Raw genomic sequence first — 7,500 nt, 5'->3', positions numbered from 1 at the left:
GGAGCTGGCCCCACTCCGAGCCCTCCCACGTCGGACACGAGTCGCCAAATCGATCGGTGGATACCGAGCACACAACACGCAGGGGAACTTGGTGAAAGAACTGCGCGTGTGCTTAACTACTCAGTAAAACAGATTTCCCTCACCCAGGGGCTTGCATCTGTGACAGACAGCGTCCTTTGTTGCGCAAAGACGGAGGGCCGTTGGAAACTAGTCTGTCCTGAGAGCCGGGCACGGGTACAAGCGGGGCTGCTGGCTCCCAGAGTACGATTTCAGCAAAACACCAAAGAGTTTGAAAAGTACAACAAAAGACTTTGTCAAAATTGTTCCAAGTCTCGCACACCGGTCATTTTGTGACTTTCCAAGTGCTCTTTTCAAAGGTCTCTTTCCTGAGATTGAGCACCTTTCAGCAAAGCATCACTTTTCGGGCGCTTTCAAAGTGTACCCGCTGTCGTAAAAATGTTCTGAAAATCGTGTTCCCGAAAATCTCCGGGCACCCCGCCAACCCCCAAGGACAGAAATGACAAGTGTCAAGTTGGCGGGGCGTCGGGCCACCTGCTGCCGGCCATGAGCATCCAAATCCCCGCAAAAGGGGCATTTTCATTTCTTCATCGGGACTTCCGGCAATTTCCAAGGTTCAACTCATTAACGTTGTTCGCAGACACTTGCCAGAAAATGCAAGTGGCCACTTTGCCGGGCCGACTCGCTTGCCCAAGCGGGAAACCATCAACCGAAGGCCCGGTAAGGCGGCCGAATCTGACCTCATAGACTTCCACACAACGGGACTTTTGACTTTCCCGGCCGCGGGTGGCCTCCACCCGGCCTCAGCCATCAGCCCTGCCTGCCTCCAGCCGCCTTCTGGTTAATGAGTTATCCAGCCTGGCACTTCGGTTGCGCCAGCGAGACCAAGTCTCGGCTTTGGTTAATGATTTGAGCCGAACCGACCTGCCCCCCGCCCCCCCCGGGCTGAACTCGGGCAGGTCTGCCGATTTCCCGACTCCTTTCGGGGCCTAATCGGGTCGCGCGAGCCGCCTGGCGCGATCGGGGACCATGCCCCGGCCTCTGCCAGGCCTCGGGCAGCCGCTTTTGAAGCCCGACCAAAAACCCGAAAAATGGGCAAAAAGGGAATAAATTCCCGCCCAAAAAGGGTGAATAGTCGGTTGGGCGGCAGCCCTGGTCGGTCTCTGCAGACCTGGAGGCTCGAGACGTTTGTTTGGAAAACTCACCAAGTCTCGATTCTGCCACCTCCTACCTCTGTGCAGATACCCCGCCAACCCCCAAGGACAGAAATGACAAGTGTCAAGTTGGCGGGGCGTCGGGCCACCTGCTGCCGGCCATGAGCATCCAAATCCCCGCAAAAGGGGCATTTTCATTTCTTCATCGGGACTTCCGACAATTGCCGAGGTTCAACTCATTAACGTTGTTCGCAGACACTTGCCAGAAAATGCAAGTGGCCACTTTGCCGGGCCGACTCGCTTGCCCAAGCGGGAAACCATCAACCGAAGGCCCGGTAAGGCGGCCGAATCTGACCTCATAGACTTCCACACAACGGGACTTTTGACTTTCCCGGCCGCGGGTGGCCTCCACCCGGCCTCAGCCATCAGCCCTGCCTGCCTCCAGCCGCCTTCTGGTTAATGAGTTATCCAGCCTGGCACTTCGGTTGCGCCAGCGAGACCAAGTCTCGGCTTTGGTTAATGATTTGAGCCGAACCGACCTGCCCCCCGCCACCGCGGGCTGAACTCGGCAAGGTCTGCCGATTTCCCGACTCCTTTCGGGGCCTAATCGGGTCGCGCGAGCCGCCTGGCGCGATCGGGGCCCATGCCCCGGCCTCTGCCAGGCCTCGGGCAGCCGCTTTTGAAGCCCGACCAAAAACCCGAAAAATGGGCAAAAAGGGAATAAATTCCCGCCCAAAAAGGGTGAATAGTCGGTTGGGCGGCAGCCCTGGTCGGTCTCTGCAGACCTGGAGGCTCGAGACGTTTGTTTGGAAAACTCACCAAGTCTCGATTCTGCCACCTCCTACCTCTGTGCAGATACCCCGCCAACCCCCAAGGACAGAAATGACAAGTGTCAAGTTGGCGGGGCGTCGGGCCACCTGCTGCCGGCCATGAGCATCCAAATCCCCGCAAAAGGGGCATTTTCATTTCTTCATCGGGACTTCCGACAATTGCCGAGGTTCAACTCATTAACGTTGTTCGCAGACACTTGCCAGAAAATGCAAGTGGCCACTTTGCCGGGCCGACTCGCTTGCCCAAGCGGGAAACCATCAACCGAAGGCCCGGTAAGGCGGCCGAATCTGACCTCATAGACTTCCACACAACGGGACTTTTGACTTTCCCGGCCGCGGGTGGCCTCCACCCGGCCTCAGCCATCAGCCCTGCCTGCCTCCAGCCGCCTTCTGGTTAATGAGTTATCCAGCCTGGCACTTCGGTTGCGCCAGCGAGACCAAGTCTCGGCTTTGGTTAATGATTTGAGCCGAACCGACCTGCCCCCCGCCACCGCGGGCTGAACTCGGCAAGGTCTGCCGATTTCCCGACTCCTTTCGGGGCCTAATCGGGTCGCGCGAGCCGCCTGGCGCGATCGGGGCCCATGCCCCGGCCTCTGCCAGGCCTCGGGCAGCCGCTTTTGAAGCCCGACCAAAAACCCGAAAAATGGGCAAAAAGGGAATAAATTCCCGCCCAAAAAGGGTGAATAGTCGGTTGGGCGGCAGCCCTGGTCGGTCTCTGCAGACCTGGAGGCTCGAGACGTTTGTTTGGAAAACTCACCAAGTCTCGATTCTGCCACCTCCTACCTCTGTGCAGATACCCCGCCAACCCCCAAGGACAGAAATGACAAGTGTCAAGTTGGCGGGGCGTCGGGCCACCTGCTGCCGGCCATGAGCATCCAAATCCCCGCAAAAGGGGCATTTTCATTTCTTCATCGGGACTTCCGGCAATTTCCAAGGTTCAACTCATTAACGTTGTTCGCAGACACTTGCCAGAAAATGCAAGTGGCCACTTTGCCGGGCCGACTCGCTTGCCCAAGCGGGAAACCATCAACCGAAGGCCCGGTAAGGCGGCCGAATCTGACCTCATAGACTTCCACACAACGGGACTTTTGACTTTCCCGGCCGCGGGTGGCCTCCACCCGGCCTCAGCCATCAGCCCTGCCTGCCTCCAGCCGCCTTCTGGTTAATGAGTTATCCAGCCTGGCACTTCGGTTGCGCCAGCGAGACCAAGTCTCGGCTTTGGTTAATGATTTGAGCCGAACCGACCTGCCCCCCGCCCCCCCCGGGCTGAACTCGGGCAGGTCTGCCGATTTCCCGACTCCTTTCGGGGCCTAATCGGGTCGCGCGAGCCGCCTGGCGCGATCGGGGACCATGCCCCGGCCTCTGCCAGGCCTCGGGCAGCCGCTTTTGAAGCCCGACCAAAAACCCGAAAAATGGGCAAAAAGGGAATAAATTCCCGCCCAAAAAGGGTGAATAGTCGGTTGGGCGGCAGCCCTGGTCGGTCTCTGCAGACCTGGAGGCTCGAGACGTTTGTTTGGAAAACTCACCAAGTCTCGATTCTGCCACCTCCTACCTCTGTGCAGATACCCCGCCAACCCCCAAGGACAGAAATGACAAGTGTCAAGTTGGCGGGGCGTCGGGCCACCTGCTGCCGGCCATGAGCATCCAAATCCCCGCAAAAGGGGCATTTTCATTTCTTCATCGGGACTTCCGACAATTGCCGAGGTTCAACTCATTAACGTTGTTCGCAGACACTTGCCAGAAAATGCAAGTGGCCACTTTGCCGGGCCGACTCGCTTGCCCAAGCGGGAAACCATCAACCGAAGGCCCGGTAAGGCGGCCGAATCTGACCTCATAGACTTCCACACAACGGGACTTTTGACTTTCCCGGCCGCGGGTGGCCTCCACCCGGCCTCAGCCATCAGCCCTGCCTGCCTCCAGCCGCCTTCTGGTTAATGAGTTATCCAGCCTGGCACTTCGGTTGCGCCAGCGAGACCAAGTCTCGGCTTTGGTTAATGATTTGAGCCGAACCGACCTGCCCCCCGCCACCGCGGGCTGAACTCGGCAAGGTCTGCCGATTTCCCGACTCCTTTCGGGGCCTAATCGGGTCGCGCGAGCCGCCTGGCGCGATCGGGGCCCATGCCCCGGCCTCTGCCAGGCCTCGGGCAGCCGCTTTTGAAGCCCGACCAAAAACCCGAAAAATGGGCAAAAAGGGAATAAATTCCCGCCCAAAAAGGGTGAATAGTCGGTTGGGCGGCAGCCCTGGTCGGTCTCTGCAGACCTGGAGGCTCGAGACGTTTGTTTGGAAAACTCACCAAGTCTCGATTCTGCCACCTCCTACCTCTGTGCAGATACCCCGCCAACCCCCAAGGACAGAAATGACAAGTGTCAAGTTGGCGGGGCGTCGGGCCACCTGCTGCCGGCCATGAGCATCCAAATCCCCGCAAAAGGGGCATTTTCATTTCTTCATCGGGACTTCCGGCAATTTCCAAGGTTCAACTCATTAACGTTGTTCGCAGACACTTGCCAGAAAATGCAAGTGGCCACTTTGCCGGGCCGACTCGCTTGCCCAAGCGGGAAACCATCAACCGAAGGCCCGGTAAGGCGGCCGAATCTGACCTCATAGACTTCCACACAACGGGACTTTTGACTTTCCCGGCCGCGGGTGGCCTCCACCCGGCCTCAGCCATCAGCCCTGCCTGCCTCCAGCCGCCTTCTGGTTAATGAGTTATCCAGCCTGGCACTTCGGTTGCGCCAGCGAGACCAAGTCTCGGCTTTGGTTAATGATTTGAGCCGAACCGACCTGCCCCCCGCCCCCCCCGGGCTGAACTCGGGCAGGTCTGCCGATTTCCCGACTCCTTTCGGGGCCTAATCGGGTCGCGCGAGCCGCCTGGCGCGATCGGGGACCATGCCCCGGCCTCTGCCAGGCCTCGGGCAGCCGCTTTTGAAGCCCGACCAAAAACCCGAAAAATGGGCAAAAAGGGAATAAATTCCCGCCCAAAAAGGGTGAATAGTCGGTTGGGCGGCAGCCCTGGTCGGTCTCTGCAGACCTGGAGGCTCGAGACGTTTGTTTGGAAAACTCACCAAGTCTCGATTCTGCCACCTCCTACCTCTGTGCAGATACCCCGCCAACCCCCAAGGACAGAAATGACAAGTGTCAAGTTGGCGGGGCGTCGGGCCACCTGCTGCCGGCCATGAGCATCCAAATCCCCGCAAAAGGGGCATTTTCATTTCTTCATCGGGACTTCCGGCAATTTCCGAGGTTCAACTCATTAACGTTGTTCGCAGACACTTGCCAGAAAATGCAAGTGGCCACTTTGCCGGGCCGACTCGCTTGCCCAAGCGGGAAACCATCAACCGAAGGCCCGGTAAGGCGGCCGAATCTGACCTCATAGACTTCCACACAACGGGACTTTTGACTTTCCCGGCCGCGGGTGGCCTCCACCCGGCCTCAGCCATCAGCCCTGCCTGCCTCCAGCCGCCTTCTGGTTAATGAGTTATCCAGCCTGGCACTTCGGTTGCGCCAGCGAGACCAAGTCTCGGCTTTGGTTAATGATTTGAGCCGAACCGACCTGCCCCCCGCCACCGCGGGCTGAACTCGGCAAGGTCTGCCGATTTCCCGACTCCTTTCGGGGCCTAATCGGGTCGCGCGAGCCGCCTGGCGCGATCGGGGACCATGCCCCGGCCTCTGCCAGGCCTCGGGCAGCCGCTTTTGAAGCCCGACCAAAAACCCGAAAAATGGGCAAAAAGGGAATAAATTCCCGCCCAAAAAGGGTGAATAGTCGGTTGGGCGGCAGCCCTGGTCGGTCTCTGCAGACCTGGAGGCTCGAGACGTTTGTTTGGAAAACTCACCAAGTCTCGATTCTGCCACCTCCTACCTCTGTGCAGATACCCCGCCAACCCCCAAGGACAGAAATGACAAGTGTCAAGTTGGCGGGGCGTCGGGCCACCTGCTGCCGGCCATGAGCATCCAAATCCCCGCAAAAGGGGCATTTTCATTTCTTCATCGGGACTTCCGGCAATTTCCAAGGTTCAACTCATTAACGTTGTTCGCAGACACTTGCCAGAAAATGCAAGTGGCCACTTTGCCGGGCCGACTCGCTTGCCCAAGCGGGAAACCATCAACCGAAGGCCCGGTAAGGCGGCCGAATCTGACCTCATAGACTTCCACACAACGGGACTTTTGACTTTCCCGGCCGCGGGTGGCCTCCACCCGGCCTCAGCCATCAGCCCTGCCTGCCTCCAGCCGCCTTCTGGTTAATGAGTTATCCAGCCTGGCACTTCGGTTGCGCCAGCGAGACCAAGTCTCGGCTTTGGTTAATGATTTGAGCCGAACCGACCTACCCCCCGCCCCCGCGGGCTGAACTCGGGCAGGTCTGCCGATTTCCCGACTCCTTTCGGGGCCTAATCGCGTCGCGCGAGCCGCCTGGCGCGATCGGGGACCATGCCCCGGCACCTGCCAGGCCTCGGGCAGCCGCTTTTGAAGCCCGACCAAAAACCCGAAAAATGGGCAAAAAGGGAATAAATTCCCGCCCAAAAAGGGTGAATAGTCGGTTGGGCGGCAGCCCTGGTCGGTCTCTGCAGACCTGGAGGCTCGAGACGTTTGTTTGGAAAACTCACCAAGTCTCGATTCTGCCACCTCCTACCTCTGTGCAGATACCCCGCCAACCCCCAAGGACAGAAATGACAAGTGTCAAGTTGGCGGGGCGTCGGGCCACCTGCTGCCGGCCATGAGCATCCAAATCCCCGCAAAAGGGGCATTTTCATTTCTTCATCGGGACTTCCGACAATTGCCGAGGTTCAACTCATTAACGTTGTTCGCAGACACTTGCCAGAAAATGCAAGTGGCCACTTTGCCGGGCCGACTCGCTTGCCCAAGCGGGAAACCATCAACCGCAGGCCCGGTAAGGCGGCCGAATCTGACCTCATAGACTTCCACACAACGGGACTTTTGACTTTCCCGGCCGCGGGTGGCCTCCACCCGGCCTCAGCCATCAGCCCTGCCTGCCTCCAGCCGCCTTCTGGTTAATGAGTTATCCAGCCTGGCACTTCGGTTGCGCCAGCGAGACCAAGTCTCGGCTTTGGTTAATGATTTGAGCCGAACCGACCTGCCCCCCGCCTCCCCCGGGCTGAACTCGGGCAGGTCTGCCGATTTCCCGACTCCTTTCGGGGCCTAATCGGGTCGCGCGAGCCGCCTGGCGCGACCGGGGACATGCCCCGGCCTCTGCCAGGCCTCGGGCTGCCGTTTTTGAAGCCCGACCAAAAACCCGAAAAATGGACAAAAATGGAAAAAATTCCCGCCCAAAAAGGGTGAATAGTCGGTTGGGCGGCAGCCCTGGTCGGTCTCTGCAGACCTGGAGGCTCGAGACGTGACTTTGGAAAACTCACCAATTCTCGATCAGCCACCTCCTACCTCTGTGCAGGTACCCCGCCAACCCCCAAGGACAGAAATGACAAGTGTCAAGTTGGCGGGACGGATTTGACTTCGGTCGCCGAGCCCTGGAACTAATTTCCCGCAA

Source organism: Pristiophorus japonicus, unplaced genomic scaffold (genome assembly GCF_044704955.1).
Source record: "Pristiophorus japonicus isolate sPriJap1 unplaced genomic scaffold, sPriJap1.hap1 HAP1_SCAFFOLD_990, whole genome shotgun sequence".
NCBI lineage: Eukaryota > Metazoa > Chordata > Chondrichthyes > Pristiophoridae > Pristiophorus > Pristiophorus japonicus.
This window is presented reverse-complemented; position numbering follows the sequence as displayed.